Consider the following 21,852-nt stretch of genomic DNA (forward strand, 5'->3'; position numbering starts at 1 on the left):
AGTAAAGCTGCAGTTTTTTGAGACTGTCTGCGTAGTGCATCTGATTTTATGCTGTGGAATAAAATCCCGGTATATGTGAGGCAGAGCACCTCGCTGGCCTTGTTCTAGAGAAATCTTGACCAATGGATGGGAGATCGCAGATATACCCCAGGGATTACCTCAGTGTCACTGCTCGACAGAGGCACAGCAAAATAATGGGTATAGTTCCCCATACTAAAGGGGTGGCGTAAGCCACAAAACTATGGGCTAGGCTTGTAAATGCCCTCGGGCAGATAGCCTAGTATGAACCTATGAACCTATGAACCAGTAATCCTCTTTGTGAGGTATTTCTGTGGCCTTTCCATTTGTAGATGTCTTGTGAGGTACATATCAAAAGGGGCATTGTACTCTATAATGGGTCTAATGAGTGATGAGTAGAGGGGAACAGTGACCTCTTTTTTTCCTGGATGAGAAACCTTTTGTGATGAGGTGTGCTACGTAGAAGGATTTCCTAACTACTGTAGCGATGTGATTATCAAAGGAGAGACTACTGTCCACCTGTATGCCAAGGTCTCTTATCACACTTTCGGTGTTAAGTAGACTACCGCCTATGTGATAGTTCATGGGTACAGAGATTTTACCAAAAGGGATGACAATGCACTTTTTGGCATTGAGCTTAAAGCCATGGCTTTGACACCAGGCATCTGTCTCATTGAGGCCCTTTTGTAGGATGTCCACATCTTTTGGACTTTTGATTATGGCACCAAGTTTGCAGTCATCTGCAAACTTCATTAGTCAAAGACCTTCTGTGTTAGCCTGTACTTCAGAGAAGTAGATACCAAACAGGAGAGGACCCAGGACTGAACCCTGTGGTACTCCCCTTGTCACTGGTCTGAAGTTGGATTTGGAGTCTGCTACTTTCACAGTGTGGTTTCTGTCAGTGAGCCATTTGGGAACTCATCTTGTGACATAGGGGTTTATACCTAGTTTAGTGAGTTCATCTATAATTCCAGAGTGGGGGATGGTGTTGAAAGCCTTGGCGAGATCTAGATAGGCTGTGTGAACCACCTTACCCTCATCTACTGGTTTGGTGCCCTCTTAAAAAGAAGTCTATCAGGTTTAGGAGACATGATCTGCTTATTACAAACCCGAACTATGTGGGGTTCAGAGTTTGGAGATTACCAATGTCATTGTTTATAAGTTCCATGATGATACGTTCCATAGCCTTGCAGACTAGGCTCATCAGGCTAATGAGGCGGTAGTTTCCGGGGTCCGTGGTGGCGCCCCCTTTATGAAGTGGGATAACTGTCACTGTGCGCCATTCAGTGGGCACATATCCTGAGGTGAGGCTATGATTGAACATGGTACTTAAGTGGGGTGCCAGTTCGTTCTGTTGTTCATGTAGAATGCAGCCTGGGATGTTTTAGGTCCCATGGATGCTGTGTTCTTGGCTTTGTAGTGTGTGTTTTTTACCTGTGTAGCCATGATTACAGGAACTTTGCATTCTTCTGGTATAAAGATGTGCCCTTTAGGGGATGGGGGGGGGTTAAAGTTAGCACTGAACCTGTCTGCCAGGATGTTGGCAATATCAGTGGTTCTGTATATTTAGTGCCATTGTGCTGTAACTCAGAGCAGATCTTAGTGTTGCCATTGAGATGTTCTTTGTGTTTCACTGTTGCAGTCATTACATTTGGGTAATCCTGCTGGCAGGTTGCCCTCAGTCAGCCTGAATTCCAAAGTCCTGGGTCCTACGTCGGCCACTGTCACCCCTTCCCTGACGTCAGGCCGTCAGGGGTATAAAAGATGCGGCCGACGCCATTTTCTTTAGTCTTTCTTGCCGCACAGTGCCCGAAGCAGAAGCAGTTCACAAGTGCCGGTCGGCCGACTCCTGAGATTTATGAGTTCGAATTTCAGATCCGAAGTCTTCTATAAAGCTAAGTACCCCGTTGGGGAAACTTTTTTCTTGCTCCAGGACTGATTTCAGAAAAAGTTAATAATTGTATTTCTTGTGGGAAGCAAATACCTCATAAGGACTTTCATTCTTACTGCATTCCTTGCCTAGACCCTGATCATAACTTTCTAGGTTGTCGGTTTTGTGCTAGATTTAACCAACGCACTATTAAGCGTCGGTATGATTTTGCATTAAACTACTTTGGACGCAGGTTTAATTATCCAGAAATGTCATCGGAAAGCCATCCGACTTCCGCATTTCACAATAAACGCAAAGAAAAAGAAAGACTACTGAGGCTCAAAACCGATGATGAAGCTTCGTCGCTGGTTCTCAGTGAGGTGCTGTCGCAGCCCCTGACGCCCGCTACTTTAGAGTCACAGGCCGCTACCGACTCCCACATCTAGTTGGCTATGCTGCTGGAAACTCAAGGTATTGGAGCCTCGGATGTTATTCCTTCAGATGGGTCCAGAGCCGCTGAGCAGGCACTGGCTTCTGAGGGTGTATTCAGACCTAAACATCTATGCATTAAACCGACTTCAAAGGCAAAGACTAAAGCACCTTCAAAGGCATAGAAGCAAACTCGAGCCACGTGGACAGGCCTCCATGCCCAAAAAGCAGATGCTCAAAATGGCCGAAGACTTGATTACCTTGATCAGGGGTTCCCATCCCCCTCCTGATAAGAGGCCTAGGCAAGAGACTGACTATGAATCTTCAGATCAGGTTTCCATTTCTTCTGATTCCTCTTCTGATCAGGAATATTCTTTTCCCCCCTATGAGGATTCTGATGCTGAAGAATCTATACTTTCAGCTTCTCCTCCTGAGGACTATTCTTTTGGGGAAACCTTACATACTATTAGGGAGCATTTCCACTGGGAGATCCAAGATTTTTCACAATCTAAAAAGAGGCTCAGGGATTTCCTGTTACTACCTCAGCACAAGCCACTAGCCATCCCACCTGTGGTAGACCGTGTAGATGATGTGTTTTCGGAATCTAGCCTTACCCCTGACTCCTTACCTCTAGCTCCTGTTAAGCCTGACAGATATTACAGGGTTCCTGACTCACATAAATTCCTTTTTAAAAACCCTGCTGCAGACCCAGAAATTATTTCAGGGTCCCAAAGGAGTTAAGGCTTCCACTGCAAAAAACCCTACCCCCTCTGACAGGGATTCTAGGGCACTGGATAGATGGGGAAAAAAGGTTTACACATCTGCTACCTTGGCTATAAGGGCCTTAAACTGTCAGTTTCATATGCTCAAATATCAGCAACATGTCATGGCATTGCTTAAACAGAAAATGTTGTTAAACTCTGAATGTGCGGAAAACAAGGAAATGCAGGATATATTGCATGCAGCTGAGCAAGTTGGAAAGCATACTTTGCAATGTGGTTTTGATTCTTTAGAGGCCTCCTGCAGGGCAGCAGTTATTAGGAGGCATGCTTGGTTAAAGGAACAAAATCTGCCTGATCATGTTAAAGTTAAATTATTAGATGCACCTTTGCAGCATAATACTTTGTTTGGTGTTAAGGCAGAAGATGTGTTAAAGAAAATGGAGGGCAAAGCTAAATCTATGCATACGGTCAAATAATTTTTACAAGTTCAGCCACCTAGGTTTAGTAGACACTGGCCAACAATGAATTGGTCCTTTCCTGTGTCAGACAGACCTCAAAGGGGCAGACCCAGATGCCCTAGGGGCAGATCCCAGGTGCAAGGTTCATTCTGCTCAAAGCAATTGGGGGCCTCTACTTCCAAAGTTGGAGAAGACAAATCACAACCATTCAGAAAACAGTTCCAGTGACTTCCCCCTGCCTGCACCAAGCACTTATCCCTGGCAGCCCCCTTAGGGGGAAAATTAGCACTTTTTACACAAAATTGGCACATTATAACCCAGGACAAGTGGGTCTTAAATATTGTGTCACAAGGCTACAAGTTCCATTTCCATACCCTGCCAAAAGCAAACGGCTGGCCAGATCTGCCAAAAAATCAATGGGCAGAGAAACAAAAACAAGTCTCATCCCTCATGGACATGGGGGCCATTCAACTAGTACCAGAGCAAGAGCAGGGACAAGGATTTTACTCAAGATTGTTCTTGGTACCTAGAAAGGACAAGGCCTGGAGGCCAATACTGGACCTATCTATTTTGAACATATACCTGGATATTCCAAAATTCAAGATGTTGACTTTGTAGCAACTTCTGCCCATGCTGGGAAGAACGTTTGGCTTGTGACTTTAGACCTAAAAGAAGCATACCTGCATGTCCCAATCAGACAAATATGTAGAAGATACCTCCGATTCAAGGCTGGCTCAATGCATTACCAATTCTCTGCACTGCCCTTTGGCTTATCTACTGCACCCAGGGTCTTTACAAAGTGCCTGGCACCAGTAATCGCATTCTGCAGACAAAGAGGAATACAAATATATCCCTACTTGGATGACTGTCTAATTCAAGCAGAGAACAAAGACATTCTTCTACAGCATCTGGCGTTTGTGAAAAGACTTCTAACATGCCTAGGGTACACAGTCAATGAAAAGAAATCAAAACTAGTACCCTCTCAAGAGATAATATTCCTGGGTGCAGGCTTAAATACAACTGCCCAGATGGCTTATCTCACACCAGACAAACAAAGGCAACTGACTACCTATTTCAAAATGCTGGCAACAAAGGCCCAGTTATCTGCAAGAAAAAATCTGCAGGCTTTGGGCTTCATGGCATCCTGCATCCTACATCCTACTAATTCCATATGTAAGACTGCATATGAGGAAACTTCAGTGGTACCCAAAAAGTGTTTGGACTCAACATTGCCACAGCCTGGAAACTATGATTACTCTCATTCCCTGCCTGCAACAGGAGTTTCGATGGTGGGCACAGGCTTGTCACCAAAACAAGGGACAGCCATTCACTTTACCCCCAGCCAGGCAAACACTAACAACGGATGCATCAGATTACTCCTGGGGGGCTCACATGGTAGGAAGATGCATTCAGGGCGCATGGACCTCAAACAAAATGCATCTACATATCAATCAAAAAGAGCTGCTAGCAGTTCAAAATGCCCTGACAGCCTTCAAGGACCTACTGCATCCAGGACAACTTCTGATAAAGACAGACAACACCACGGTAATGTGGTATATAAACAAGTAAGGGGGAGCACTCATTCTTACCCTCTTTGCAGACTAGCCATGACCTTGTGGGACACAGCATTGACTTACCAAATGCACCTGCAGGCACAATTCCTGCCAGGAAGGAAAAATACTCTGGCAGATGACCTAAGCAGAAACCTCATGGATCCCCACGAGTGGCACCTGGATCCACAAGTCCTCAGCATGATAACAAGGAAATGGGGATGCCTGGACATAGATCTATTTGCCTCCCCTCACAACTACCAACTAAAAAGATTCTGTACAAGGATTTATCACAGCCAAGCATGGAAAGTGGACGCCCTATCTTTCAGCTGGAAAAACCTATCAGTATACGTATTTCCCCCTCTGCCTCTCCTCCCCAAGGTACTCCTAAAGGTCAGACAGGAGAAGCCAAGGATGATACTAATTGCCCCAGACTGGCCCCGCCAGTACTGGTATCTAATACTAAGGAGCTTGTCTCAATGCCCAGCTTGGACCTTGCCTCAGATACCTCATCTACTGTCCCAGCAAAACAATCGGATCCTGCACAGCCAACTCAGGACTTTAAACCTGGCAGCATGGCGGATAATGTAGTCATTCAAAACATATCTCTCAGTAAAGCTGTGATGGATGTCATTTTGGAGGCTAGAAGGCTTAGTACTAGAAAATCTAATGCTGGAAAATGGAAGAGATTTTGTGTTTGGAACCAGGCACAAGGAACTGATACAGCTGTGCCAAATGTTCCTCAGATTTTGCAATACGTAACTGAGATGCTGGACAAAGGTCTGTCTTTTTCATCTATTAAAATTCATGCTTCTGCCATATCAGCTCATTACAGTACAGAACCACCAATTTTTTCTCATCCCTTACTAAGGCAGTACCTCAGAGGAGCCAAAAACTTAAGGCCTCCAAGAAGATCACCAATGCCTGCATGGGACCTCAGCTATGTCTTGGAAAAACTCACCCTACCACCTTTTTCAGCCAGCTGCAATGGCTGATATAAAGTTTTTATCTTGTAAAACAGCTCTGCTCCTAGCAATAACTTCTGCAAGAAGAGTTTCAGAGCTTCAGGCACTCATGGCTGTGGAACCTTTTATCATTTTTTATCCAGACAGGGTCTCTCTGAGGACAAACCCAACATTTATGCTTAAGGTGGCGTCCAGTGTGGCTCTTAACCAAACTATTCATCTGCCAACTTTTTATCCAAATCCACTGAACAAGAGGGAGAGAATTCTGCATTCTTTGGATGTTCACAGACAGCTTAGATTCTACTTGGACAGAACCAAAGACTTCAGAAAGAAAAAACAATTACTAGTGGCATATGCTGCAGCATCACATGGAAAGGCTATCTCAAAGCAGACTATTTCAAAGTGGATAGGCCACTGCATTCATTTCTGCTACTTACACCATGGCAAGCCAGTGCCTAAGGGCATTAGGCCACATTCAACCAGAGCTGCAGCCACATCAGCAGCCTTTCACAGGGGAGTACCAACCAAGGACATTTTAGAGGCTGCTACTTGGAGTTCAGTGCACACCTTTACCAAGCACCATCATCTGCCACTCTACTCTAAATCCAGGGCAAGCTTTGCCACTGCAGTTCTGCAGGGCCTCATAGCCGCTCCTAATGCTGTTTAGCTACAGCCTCCCATCCATAGCTTTGGGACTCTACCCAAATGTAATGACTGCAACAGTGAAACACTAAGAACATTGTACAGTTGTGTACACTTACCATAAATGTAGATGTTTGTGTGTATTCACTGTTGCAGTCCAGGTTACACACCCGCCATCCCCCTATCTTTCCTTCTCTGATTTATACAACCTATGTGGTGTATTTGCTTGTAGATGAAGGTAATGTTTATATTGGTGCATGTATTTCTATATATAAAAATTTTGGCTACCCTTTTAGGGGGCACCTGACATCTGGGGCAAGAAAAACTAAAGAAAATGGCATCGGCCGCATCATTGCATCTTTTATACCCCTGATGGCCTGACGTCAGGGAAGGGGCGACAGCGGCTGACACAGGACCCAGGACTTTGGAATTCAGGCCGACTGAGGGCAACCTGCCAGCAGGATTACCCAAATATAATGACTGCAACAGTGAATACACTCGAACATCTACATTTATGGTAAGTGTACACAACTGTACTATTCTTGACATGGCTACAGAATGCTTTGTGGTTGTCTTTAGAGTCATTGGCGATTTTGTTTTCTTAACTAGCTTTGGAGGATTTTATGAGGGATCTCAGCTTCTTACTGAGGCTGACCAGGGAGTTCCTCCAATCATGGGAATTTACTCTTTTTTTTGCAACAGTTTCTTTCTTATGTTGTAGAGTTTGTTTATGGCAGGGGACCACCAGATTGACTTCCTTTTTTTTGGAGGATAGCATCTTGGTTCTGTTAGGGATTGCATGATCCATGCACTTGTGGAAGTACTTATAAAGTGCATTTGTGTAGGATTCAGCAGTCATACCTCTATTGTCCAGCAGCATGGGTGTTGTGAAGTTTGCCACTTCTGTCTTAAGAAGCGTGAAGTTGGCTTTGGAGAAATTTTTTATGGTGGTTTCCCTAATGGGGGGTGGAGGAGGGATGTGGATGTCTAGGGTGATTAGCTTGTGGTCGGATCTGACCAACAAGGAATTGACCTCTGGTGTGGAGCACCGGTTGCCCATGTTGGTAATAACCAGGTCTAGGATATTGCTGCCCTTGGAGGGGGTGTGGATAAGTTGATCCAAGCATTGGAATTTATGAATTTCAGAAAACATTGAGCACAAGAGTTGGTACATGAATAGTTTTCCCAGTTAATGGTGGGGTAGTTGAAATTATCCATTATTAGGGTGTAGGTTGTACCCTAATATTTTCCAGTGTATCAAGAAATGAGTAGTGGAAATCTTGGGGCATGGTGGGGGATCTGTAGCAAGCTACAATTTGGACTGCGGTCCTGCCCAGAGTTAGTTGCACTTGGATAATCTCAGATGCATTGTGCAGAGCAACTAGCCTGGAGGTGTGGATATCCTTAATGAATATGGACACACCTCTGCTTTGATATATTAATTCATAAAGTCTCAATACATATGGAAAAAAATAAATTACATTCATATTCTGTTAATCATAAAACTCTACATAGTTTGGCCATTATATCAAAAACATTGAATAATATGAATCATATTGATGAGATTATTAAATTAAATAAAGTAAATAAAACTAAAAAAAGAAAATGATTTAAAAATATATTAGAGACCTTCAGGAAACATTATGAAGCTATTAATAATAATAAATGAACTTTTGATAACACTGACCCGACTGATAGTTTTTTTTTAAAGGAAAATATAAATTAACAAAACAAGAAATGATAGGTTGGATAAATCAATTTATTTCAGGGAACTGAAAGAAGAAATTAAAAATTAAACCATAAAGCTCCTGGCTTAGATGGCATTCCTGAGATATATAGATTAATGCTGAATAATATTCTAAATATATTATTAAAGGCATTTGATGAGATTAGGAATTCATTTAATATCCCTCCTCCTTGGAAATTGTCACTGACATCTCCTATTTTGAAACAAGAAAAAGATCCAAAGTTATGTACATCTTAACACCCCATCTCTCTTTTAAATGTTGATTATAAAATTATGCCTATAGTTATAAAACAGATTAAATCATATAATGTCTAACTGAAGATAATCAAACTGGTTTTATTTTAAATAGAAAAGTACAGGACAGTGTCATTAGGCTTCTTTCTTTGATTGATGCTAATAAGAATAAAAAATAACTTTCAATAATAAGTTTAGATGTTGATAAAGCTTTTGATTCAGTTAACTGGATATATTTACATAAAGAACTTAAAAATAAATTTCCTTAGAGTTTATTGAATTAATAATGAAGATATATAACGATACCTTTTCACACATTAAATTTGGATAATTTCTTTCTAGTTCCTTTAAAATAGTAAAAGGAACAAAACAAGGATGTCTGTTATTTTTTGTTTGCTTTGTCAATAGAACCTTTTGCTTCTTTATCAGAACTGATGTTAAAATTAAAGGCATTTCCATAAATAATAATTATAGCTCTAAAATGCAATTATTTGCGGATATTTTATTAACTAGTGGTAACACTGAATATTCATTAGATCATATTATTGTTTCAATAAAATACTTTGAAAGGATTTCATGTCTAAGAGTTAGTCATAAAACAAACATTTCTGATAAAAGAATAAATACATTTTTAAGGAATTATAAGGGATTTAATTTGGAGAACAAACAACATAAGTACTTTGGAATTATCATAAAATCTAATTGGAAAGAATCAGTTGTTATAAATGATAACATTTTAACTAACAAAATATTGAAATTAACTGATAATTAGAACAAACTGTTTTTCCTCAATGGAAGATAGGCTTACATTGATAAAAAATGATAGCTTTGCCAACATTTTATTTCTTATTCAGCCACTGGTTTTATTCCCCTCAAAAAAACTGTCAAGCAATTAAATTCTATATTGTGTAAGTTTCTGTGGTATCCCTAAAAATCAAGACTAGCCTTTGATTGGCATATAAAAAGTTGGGAAGAAAATAGGATTGGTTTTCCTAATATTGAATTATATGCAAAATCTGCAAATTTAAATATGAGTATTTGATTAAATTCTTCCTAGACTTCAAATGGAAATTATTACATGAAACATTTTTTATTTCAAATAGTATTTCTGAATTGAATCAAAATTTACCTTCAAGCATTAATAAAATATGTTGGGTCTTAAAAGAGTATTGTATGAATTCTAGAAATCTATCTGTCTTTACTCCTTGTATTAACTACATTCTAAACATGTTTAAGATAGTGATTGATAGTACTTGTTTGGTTAAAAATTTGTTTGTGATGTTTCCAGTAGGTTATAATAATGGATGTTTTGATTATTTTAATGTAAGTAAAATAATTGACCTTGGAGAAATGATTTAAAATATCTCTTTCAATTATTAGATGGAAAAAAAGTATGCACAACTGATCAACTGTTAGCTAGATATAACATAAACAAAAGTAATTGGTTAAATAATTACACTTTTAGGGACTTTATTAATAATAATATAAACATTTCCCTTAATATGAATACCAAACCCCTACCAAAAAATCTTAGATTTTTTCTTTAAAATTAATAATGACATTAATAATAAATCATGTTTATCAATAATTTTAGGATTTTAAGAACTACATTTGCAGGCTTTGACACATCTTTGTGAGACTATTCAACAATAATGAAACGTTTTCAGAAGCTAACAAAATTATATTTGAAATCTATAAGTAATACCACCTTACACTTTATTGGATAATTTTTACTTGGAAGTTTTGCACAGAAGTGTTTTACACCACATAAAATGGCCCTAATGTTTAGGAAAGTAAATTTAAAATGGAGATGTGGTGAGAGTTTGGAAGCAAATTGGGTTCATATGATTATTGTGTCAAATGGTCATCCCATTTTAGATAGAATTTAGAAACTTTGTCAAAGCTTTATGGTCAGACAATTGTATTATTATAAGCTCATTGATTTTAAGTGCCTCTCCTTCGGTTTATTCTGGCTATTGCCAAGAAAGTTATCACAGTGAATTGGAAAAGTAAAAATAACCTCTTTTTCTCTGAGTTCATTTGCTTAGCAAAAAGTGTATATAACAAGGAATTACAAGCTATTTATAACAGAACTTCAAATATCACCCACAAACTTTTATCTTGGTAAAACTTACAGGTCTATTGGAAACGTTTTAATGGTTTGCCTAATGGAAATGTTTGTTTTGGACTTTGTGTATGTACATATATATATATCTATATATAGATATATATAGATAGATCTAGACATATATATATATATATTTGATGCTAATTTATTGTTTTGTATTATAATTTATTTCATGGGGTGGCCATCGTGGTGCAGTGGTTAGCATTGTCGCCTCACAGCAAGCGGTTTTCTGGTTCGATCCTTGGCTGGAGTGCCTTCTGTATGGAGTCTGCATGTCCTCCCTGTGGTCACGTGGGTTTCCTCTGGGTGCTCCAGTTTCCTCCCACATCCCAAAGACATGCAGTAGGTGGATTGGACACTCTAAATTGGCCCTAGGTGTGAGTGTGTGTGTGTGCCTTCTGTGGAAGGTTGGGCGCTGGGCTGGCAACTCGGCACTGTAAAACTCCACTGCCAATCATGAGCGGACATGTGATCCACTATGGTGACCCCTAACTGGGAAAAGCCGAAAGAAGAGGATTGTAATTTATTTCGTGATTTAAAATGCAATAAAAAGTAAAAAAAAAGATCTTCTGAAAAGTCACCCTCACCATTCAGTGCCACTTCTTATCCATGTACTTTCACCTTAAAGCCAGTCCCTAAATCTTCTTTCAGAAAATTTCTGAACAAATTAAGGCCTACCACCCAAGCAGTAATCTTCCACCAGAATACCTAAAACTTGCTGCTGATGTCTCTGGCTTCCCCCATATCTATTCTAATAAACAGGCCCTCACAAGAATGCCATGTCACTCCTATTTTGGAGACCATTAGTTGCCATACTACATCACACCATAAATGAGGTAACTCAATTGAAATAGATAGCTACTGATGCAATCCTCTCTCCTTTATCCAAAATTCTGGGCAAATGTATTCCCTCTGTAGTACTGTAGTACCTCCTAGAAAACAAACTAGTTTCACTGACTCAGCACTGATTTTGGTCAAATCACACCACAGGCACTGCCTTATTAGGCTTCTTAAATGGCATCCACTTTAGTAGAAACAAAGGTGACCTTGTTTCAGCAAACTTTCTTGACTCTTCAAGGGCCTTTGACATGTTATCACATTCAAAACATCTTCAGGGCATTGCTAATATTAACCTGTTTGCCTCAATTAGTCATTGTTTAACAACTTCCAAACCAGTAGGTCATAAAATATTAAGTGGCAAACTACATGCTGTTCCTACCTTCCTGTGAAGATTGGAGTCCCACAAGGGTACATACTAGGCTCCACCTTATTCGACATCTTTGTTAAGTCTCTACAAAGCAGGTGGCTAATCCATACTTATTATGATTCTACCATCATCTGCTGCTGGACTTCAGTCTATCACCCAAAATTCCTACTTCTCCATTGAATGCTGATTAGATTCATCATATCTGACATTAAACCCCACAGAAAGTCAAAACTCATGCTTTTCTTCTCAAAATACATTGATAAAATCAGCATATCCATAATATCATCATATTGTATCAACCTGGACTTGGTCCCTAGTATGAAACTACTAGGACTGACACCAACATGAAATTCAACCTCCATTTACAGAAAGCTGTAAAGAAAACTCATAATTATAAAAACCAAGGCAAAGCCTTGACTGAACTTAACAATAAAAAATAAAAACCGGACCACACCAGTGGTAAAATCACCGTAGTACTTAAATGAACAAACTCCATACCAGGAATAAAATTGACTAAGCGATTTCATCCAGTCTCTGTTAGGGCTTCTTCAGAATCAAAAACACAATGAAAAACCTCTTCATTTTATAGTAACTAATCAATAACAATTTCCTGTCTATATTAATTAATTTAAAATCAACCAATACTAAAAACTTTTTTTATATAAAACATAAAATAGTTAACAATGTGTCTTTTAATATGGTATTAAACCAATAAAAAAACAAAAACACACCAAAAAACTACATATATTTAAACGTTAATGCCCTAGCAGACTGCAAACCTACACTAAATAAATAGATGTACATAAAGTTAACATCAAAATTCAAATTTTCCTAAACCATCAAGGCTGTCTGTTTAAGTATGGGAGATATAGATATACCATCATTAAGACCTGGCTCATGCTTTGCATTTAACCTAAATTGCCATTTAGTTTCTCTAATGGCTACCTCTAAATCTACATTACCCCCTATGTCTTTGTGATAAACCTTGTCTATTACAAAAAAAAAAACAAATCTCTTAAAGTTCTTACATAGTGTACTGTGCAAATACAATGCACTGCTCATCTTTTTATTTCCCTCACATGTTCCATAACCCTATTTCTCAACTTTCTGACCATCTTTCCTTTGTAGAATCCAGTGCAAACTGTACAAGTTGCAATATAAACATTTTCTCATATCCTTCATATCCTTCTATAGTAATGTAGGGACCTTCATTTATGAACCTACAAGCCTTGCAGGCTCCACACTTAAACATTTTGGAATTGTAGTATTTGTTTATCTCATTGGATTCAACAATATCCTTTAAATTCATACCTTTCCTATAACCTGTTTTAGGTCTTGGACCAAGTTTGTTTTTTAAAGTCAAATCAAAACTACAATCCCAATTTTTTGCTGTAATATTAACCAAGTGAGGTGTATCATTGTTGTATTGCTTAACCATTATGTCATTACCAAAAACGTTCTCAGACTTATGATAAGTAAAGGTCATTGCTGATTTCAGTATAGAAGTAAGTGTTGTACCTCTCTTGTCAAAAATCTTGCATCTAATTTTTGGGTCTATATTAGAAGCATGAAAATGCTTCTAAGCGAATACGGAAACAGCGACATATATTCATCAAATCGCATTTAAGCGATTTGATGAATATGTCATAGGGCAAGGAGATGTTTGGCCAAACTTCACGGAGTTGCCCTTTCCTTCCCTATAATGCGATCTCAGAGTTGATATATTTAGTTAGGGGGTGTGGGGGGCAGAGCCCCCCACCTGTTTATGATGTTAAATTATTTTTTTTTTTAACGAACGGTGGCATATGTTTTTTCCCTAGTGAAAAATTCACTTACATGGGTGTTCGCTATTTTTAGATTTCATGCATTGTGTCGACTTTTATGTAGTCACACATACGCACTTTCATTCTTATAATATAGACCCTAATTTTCAATAGTAATTTCATACGATAACCTCTGTTTTTAAACATTCCTATTAACTTATATATTTTTTGCCTGAAATAATTTTTTTCACTTTATTAGCCTACTTAGCCTGACCATTTGCCCCTTGACCATACTCCTTTTTTGATGGAAGGGGTGACAACTCTGATAGTGCAACAGTGTGTTGGAATAAGTGTCTTTCCTATAGATGGTTGATTTTAAAATGTTTCTTCTTTCAACACCTTTTCTAAAAATGTCTAGAAAATCCATTTGTTCATTTTATCTATAGGTAAATGTCAGAAAGGTAGTGGTTCTGTTCATGTAATCAATGCATGCTTTTATTTCATCTGGTTCACATTCCCATAAAATAAGAATATCATCCAAGAATCTTAAAAATAAGCCTATTTTGCTAAAAAAAGGGTAAGGGAAAATGAACATTTTCTCCCACTCTAGTAGCACTAGGTTAGCAAATATGGAGCACACACAGCCTCCATTGCAGCACTTGCTATCTGATGAAAATATTCGCCTTCGAAATGTATAAAGTTATTGTTTAATACAATTTCCATAAGTTCCACCAACAGGTTAATTTTGCTACTACTCAAGTTAATAAGGTTTGTCAGGCTTCTACGAAAAAAAATTCCAGGTCTACTCAGAAAAGGAGTATGGTCAAGGGGAAAATGATCAGGCTAAGCAGGCTAATAACTGAAGATTTCAGACAAGAAATATACAAGTTAATAGGAATGTTTAAAAAAAAAAGAGGTTATCCTATGAAATTATTGTTGAAAATTAGACATGAGATTTTTGACAAGAGAGTTGCAACGTTTGCTTCTATACTGAAATCAACAATGATCTTTACTTATGATAAGTCTGAGAAGTCTTTTGGTAATGATATAATGGTTATGCATTACAACAGTGATACACCTCACTTTGTTAGTATTATAGCAAAATTGGGATCATAGTTTTGATTTGACCTTGAAAAACAAACTTGGTCCAGGACCTAAAATAGAGGTATGAATTTAAAGAATATGTTTTAATCCAATGAGATAAGCGAATACTACAATTCCAAAATGTTTAGGTGTGGAGCCTGCAAGGCTTGTAGGTTCATAAATGAAGGTCCCTTCATTACTATAAAAGGATATGAGAAAACCTTAAAATGTCCAGGACGATGCAGTTGCAACACCTCGAAATTAGTTTATGTTGCAAATTGTACAGTTAGTACTGGATTCTACGTAGGGGAGATGGTCAGAAAGTTGAGAAATAGGGTTATGGAACACATGAGGGATATCAAAAATAAAAAGATGAGTAGTGTATTGTATTTGCACAGTACACTATGTAAGAACTTTAAAAGATTTGTTTTTTTGTAATAGACAAGGTTTATCACAAAGATAGAGGGGGTAATGTAGATTTAAAGGTTGCCATTAGAGAAACTAAATGGCAATTTATGTTAAATGCAAAGCACGAGCCAGGTCTTAATGATGGTATATCTATAGCTCCCATACTTAAACAGAGAGCTTTGATGGTTTAGGAAAATTCGTATTTCGATGTTAACTTTATGTACATCTATTTTTTAGTGTAGGTTTGCAGTCTGTCTGGGCATTAGTTTAAATACATGTAGTGTTTTTGTTTTTTTTTATTAGTTTAATACCATATTAAAAGACCCATTGTTAAATATTTTGTTTTATATAAAAAAGTTTTTAGTATTGGCTAATTAATATAGACAGGAAATTGTTATTGATTAATTAGTTACTATAAAAGGAAGAGGTTTTTCATTGAGATTTTGACTCTGAAGAATCCCTAACAGAGACTGGTGAAAGCGCTTAGTCAATTTTATTCCTGGTGTGGAGTTTGTCCATTAAAGTACTATGCTGATTTTACCACTGGTGTGGTCCAGTTTATTTTTTTTATTGTTATAAAGAAAACTCCCTGAAAGCTTGAGACTGTTTGTAGGATCCAACTCTTTCTCATAGGTCCAAAACATACCACCTCTGCCCAACCTACTACATGCATCTACCTCCTTTACCAATATATAGAAATCAACTAACCCAATTAGAACAACTTTATAATAACATTGCTAAACTTCCTGCAAATTTCTCCAATTGTCCTCATCACTGCACTGCTCTGAAAAGCTTAATTTAATGGAATTCCTAACTACTGTGGTTATACCCAGCTCACAATGACACACACAAGTATTCATATTCCATCACCCTGTCCTTCTCTGACTACACTTCTTTGCTCTAAGGATAGATTCCTTACAAGCCAGCTCAAATCCCTAAACTCACATGGGTATGCCTTATAATGCTATTTATGTCTCCCAAATCTGGAAAAATACACCTCTGAACCCCATGCAGTTTGAAAGTTTGCCATTTTTCAGTCAAAATCATAAATCTCACCCTCTTAATTAGTGGCTTTGTCACTGTCCATCACCTCTAATATAAGCCTTACCCTCCTTTACTTAACACAGTCTCTTCACTTTGTTAATCAATCATGTAATCTGCTGACAAGTCCTCTGAACACCATGTTTATGAATGTACACATTGTTTTATAAATCTGAAAAAAAAGTTTTTTACTCAGTGTTACCAATTTTATCTGATTGTGCCATTGAGTATGACATTGTATGTAGTCTGACTTCATTGAAATGTGTACATTATTTTGTTATGAAGCTCTTCTCCCTGGGACTTCACTGAAAAAGGGGTCTTGCATGGCCTGATCAGCCTTTCCTGGTAACCAAATACAAATAGATAAACAAATACTATGTTTTGGCACTTGTTTTCGATTTGTGTTTAATTTGATCTATGCATATGATTGATACACTAAAGCTTAATGTGTAAGAGAAAGGCTTATATTTTAAATTCTGTAATGATCTGGTGCTCTAGCATTCAACATTGTGGTCTGAGTTATCATCATGAATAATATATATGTAAAATGTGTGTGTGTGTGTGTGTGTGTGTGTGTGTGTGTGTGTGTGTGTGTGTATATATATATGTACTATATATATGTACTATATATATATATATATATATATATATATATATACATATATATATATATATATATATATATATATATATATGTAATATATGGGTTCACTATGAAAGACCGAAAACCCCCAAGACCGATGCCCGTAATCCCGAAACCAAATACCCGAAAGATGGGAAGACCGATGGACCACAAGCGCGAAATTCAAAATCACGAACAATCAACACACATACAGTACACACATACATATACACACAGTGTCCCACCAAACCTAAACAAATAATCCTACACTGTATTTAAGAAGGGGGGCAAGCCTCCCTGCACCCCCCATGTGGGGGGGCTGCGTCCCCCACAACCCCCCTACTTTAATATTCTAACTCTGAGATCGCACAAACACACACACAAGACAAACTCACACCCACACATTAGAGTCCCTCACACACACACACCGCAGTCACAACACACACTAAAGCCCCTCACAAACACACTTACACACAGATACTTACCTGAACCACAACACCAGAAGTGCTAACTCAATATCCCTTAACATGTGAATTTTGGATTTCGCGCTTCTAGTCTTTCGGTAATGTGGGGTATCGGGCTTCTGGTCTCGGTAATTTGGCCGTCGGGATTCTGAGCATTCAGTATTTCGTAGGGGACCCAAATATATAAATATATATATATATGTGTGTGTGTGTGTGTGTGTGTGTGTGTGTGTGTGTGTGTGTGTGTGTGTGTGTGTGTGCGTCTGTGCATGCGTGTATTGTATAGCATAAATAATAAAATATATACACATATGCACAGTTATACAAACGTGTATATGTACTACACATGCATGAATATAAATTTAGAAATTCATATACACTCACGGGCACAAACATAGCACTGCAGGCAGTTAAATGTATTAACTGTCTGGCAATTTAGGAAATGCATATTATTTTCACTGCACGCTTACCCACTTAATACAACCTAAATATATGACATAAATCATAAATTAATGATAATGTTTTCAACAGCATCCCCTGCTTGATGAAAATTAGATAATATTTTATTTCCCATCCCCCTTGACCAACTTTTCATGAATCATTTATTGCACATAACTGGATTTTTCAGCTAAAATCATAGTGACTGGATGTATTTTATGTGGCAGAAATTAGCCTTTAAAATGATTTGCTGGAAGAATTGAGCAAAGCAGTATGATGTTCACTTTAGCAGGTGAATTTGTAATTAATTTTAACTTTTTTGCATCCTATCAGAACAATGACTACTACTTATCAATAAATGCATTTGTCCACTAATAAATACAAATAACTCAGAAAAGTGTATCAGATTGTTGTTGACACTGACTATCTTCTTCTTTCAGCTTTTTCCCGGTTAGGGGTCGCCACAGCGGATCACTGTCCACTCATGATTGGCAGTGGAGTTTTATGGTTTTGAGTTGCCAGCCCGGCGCCCAACCTTCCACAGAAGGCGCACACATGCACACACTCACACCTAAGGCCAATTTAGAGTGTCCAATCCACCTACAGCATGTCTTTGGGATGTGACTATAATACCAGTAAATGAAGTTCTTTCTCTGTATGGAAATGTATTTAAAATTCAAATGAGCTGTTTTGAGCCTGCATTAAGAAATAACTTGAGTGACATGCAATAAACTGTCAGTAATGCTTCTGTTTTACTCTACATCATATATTATAAACAGCTTATGAGGGCCTGGATAAAATATCCTTTTGTTCTGCATGCTTTTGACCACTGTAAACAGTTAAAACTGCTGTGATCTATTAAAGAAGAGATGGCTAAAGATCCAGCTACTGCACTTATATGGTACATTTTTAGTAGTTATGATGTACTACTTTTATGGAAACATTCAAAAGTGATATACATTAAAAAGGCAAAAATGCTCAAAATTGATTTTATACTCTTAGTATATATTCTTAGAAAGACAGAGAAAAATGTCTTGACAGATAACGGGAATTTATTTTAGTCATCCTGCACATTTTGGTGCTATTAAGTCCTAACATTCAGTCGCAGTAAACTCTTCTAGTAGGTAACAGCAGCAGCGGTCTATCTTTCCTGTGAGTTAACTTCTTCACTTCATAGAATTTTCCTTTCTATTGTTCTTACTTAGCTTGTATTTGGATGCCAACATTATCTTTATCTGTGTGGAATGTAAAATTCCTATCAACTCCACTTCCCCTCTACTTTATTTTAGTGTTTACCTGTCCTGAGGAAAATATGCAAAGTCTAGAAGCCTGACAATGGAGATAATATTGCTGAAGTGCAAATAAACCAAATCATAGCTATGTAATTGAGAAAAGTAAGTAAATGACTGTTTTATAGTAAGCAGTCACAGCAATATACCCCCCCCCCCCCAACAGAAGTCGCCATGTCACAGCAGTGCAGGCAACGTGATGATATCCAGTTCAGGTCTGTGGGCCCTGACTGTCACATAGTCATAGTGTAATGTCACACAGAATACACAAGATGCATGTAGTGTCAGGTAAAAACTATGCTGGGTAGTGCATGGTCGAGTCATGTTGTGCACACACATTTCCACATATGCCACACCACATATGCCACACAAGAAAGAGGGAACAGTAGGTCACAGCTGCCATAATTTACAGAGGAGGCAAGGGACACAGTGACATGTAGCTGCCATCACAACCTTTTTAGGTGGCCAAGTATGTGCTTTTGTATGTATACTGCAACTTGTCTCCTCAGGTTTGGGAATTGTACTCTGTATCATTATGTCTGTTGTATTTTTATTGTATGTTTGTATGTAGATTGGAGCTTTTCCCTTCAGGTCTCCACTGAAAATGGGCCTTTGGCTCAGTTGGACCAACCTGGGTAACAAATGTCAAATAAATAAAATATAATAAAAAAAGTTAGTGGAGGCAGAGATAGGCATCTTGCAGATAGGGGTACTCTGTGTCATAGACAATGTTCTCCAGTAACAGACAGGAGGTGCCACTACAGGGCTATAACAGGAAGGGGGGATGGTCCACCCTGGGACTTTGCTCTGGGGTCTCTGTCCTGTCTTGAAGTTGCAGGACTAATAGATCCTTGTGATATGGATTTGGCACTACCGTGGGATTGTGACTTGTAGTGAGTTATGTCCTGCCGAAGCAGGTTGCCAGCAGCAGCAGTTGCCCCATGTCATGTGTTGTGATTTTCCTAGACTGGTAGGTACAGAGTATACACCCTGCAATGGCCTTTCATTGTGATCCCCACATGTATGCACTTGACCCTTATCACAGATGATACCAACAGACAGAGGTGATGGTGGCAGGTGCTATCCACTAGAAGGAAGTGAATATAGCAGTGATGTGTGTGCCAACATAGCCCTCATAAGACCCAGCATACCAATGTATTTGAACTCCATGGCCTCATGGAGGTGTCAGTTGTACTGGGCTCTATCCTGGTTGCCATGCAGCACACTGAGCACTTACATTTTGCAGTGGATATCTGCAAACTGTGCCCAGATGATAGTCTTGCACATCTGAAGATTGGGCCGAAGTGCTCCCCATATATTGGGGTAGCTATGAAATGTGATGTTGCAGGGAGCCCCTGATTACCTGCAATATAGTGGGTACATTCTGACTGGATGCAATGTGCTCCTCTGTTGCTCTGCCCACAGGGAGAGTGGTAGTGATACTTTTAGTGATAGTGGAGGCTTTCTGACAGGGATAGGGAGCACTCATGCTGCCCGATATCTGTTTTGGGTATGAATGAGGCCCCACTGTCACCTTTTACAATGGGCAGAGGAATGCCTATGAGAGAGACAGACAGTGGTGTTGTGCTATGCGACTGTGACTAATTTTAAGTTTTAGCATCATCTTAGGACCTTAAAGAGGTACTGATATTCTGCTATTTTTACTCATTTTACATTGGGGTCACTGTATTAGTGACCCGGCCTGTACTTATCTGATATTAACATGAACAGACAGAATCTTAATACTCTTGTGACATTTTAGATCCAGTGATGTACAAGCAAATGGTGTGCAAAAAAGTGCAGACATGGAATGGCCATTCTTCTGGTCCCACACACCTGCTGTACCCATGGGAAGCAAATACAGTAATATTTGTGGCCTGCCTTCATTCTGTATGTGCACAGTCAGAGTATGGTTACTAACCTGGTGCATCCCCTTCTGAGATATGTCATTTGAGAAATTCAGACCTCTTTGTCCACTCCTTCAGGTAAAATACCCATGCCTACATCTCCATGTGATGAGTCTAGGAACTCCTCCACATCATAAGCTTGAGGGGCTTGGTGTCCTCCCTCCAGTGATTTTCCTTCACGCTGCTATGCTGCGTCCCATCTTTCAGACCGACATGTCTACAATATTGCTGAGTTGTGTGATTCTGTCTAACTACAGCTTTGGTGTCATGAACCATAGAGGCTATTAAGCGTAGTACTCCCTCACAGTGACCACCCATGGGTCTCAAGTACCTATTGCAGGATATAATTTTCTGCTTGGCTGAAATTGTCCAACCTTTGCTGTTCATCCCTTTTGGAGGACACAATGACACCTATGAAAACAAGAGACATAACAGTTAGTTGGGGATTGCCAGAATCAGTAGACTACCAAGTAGACACACTGGGTTGCCATGGGCATACAGACAAATGCGGGTTGTGCCATAAATAGACTCACACATTATGTGTCACACATATGCAGTGAAGAGAAGGATACTCTACTCATATCACAGACCAGTGGTAGGGATAGGTATATGACTTTATACCGTATTTCTTTGTAAATAAGACCTAACCAGAGAATAAGGCCTAGCATGGTTTTCCAGGGTGGTCATGATATAAGTCCTACCCCAAAAATAAGCCCCAGTTAAGATCGTCAACAACACATGACAGATGTGTTGAATTATAAAATAATAATATTGACACCCGTTGGCTGAGGTTATCGTACTCCGCTCACCATTTTCGGACCATTCGGACACCCAACTTCTTTTTGCAGAAAGTCGTAAGATTATTTC

Source organism: Protopterus annectens, chromosome 14.part0 (assembly GCF_019279795.1).
Source record: "Protopterus annectens isolate FY-2018-M chromosome 14.part0, PAN1.0, whole genome shotgun sequence".
Classification (NCBI taxonomy): Eukaryota; Metazoa; Chordata; order Ceratodontiformes; family Protopteridae; genus Protopterus; species Protopterus annectens.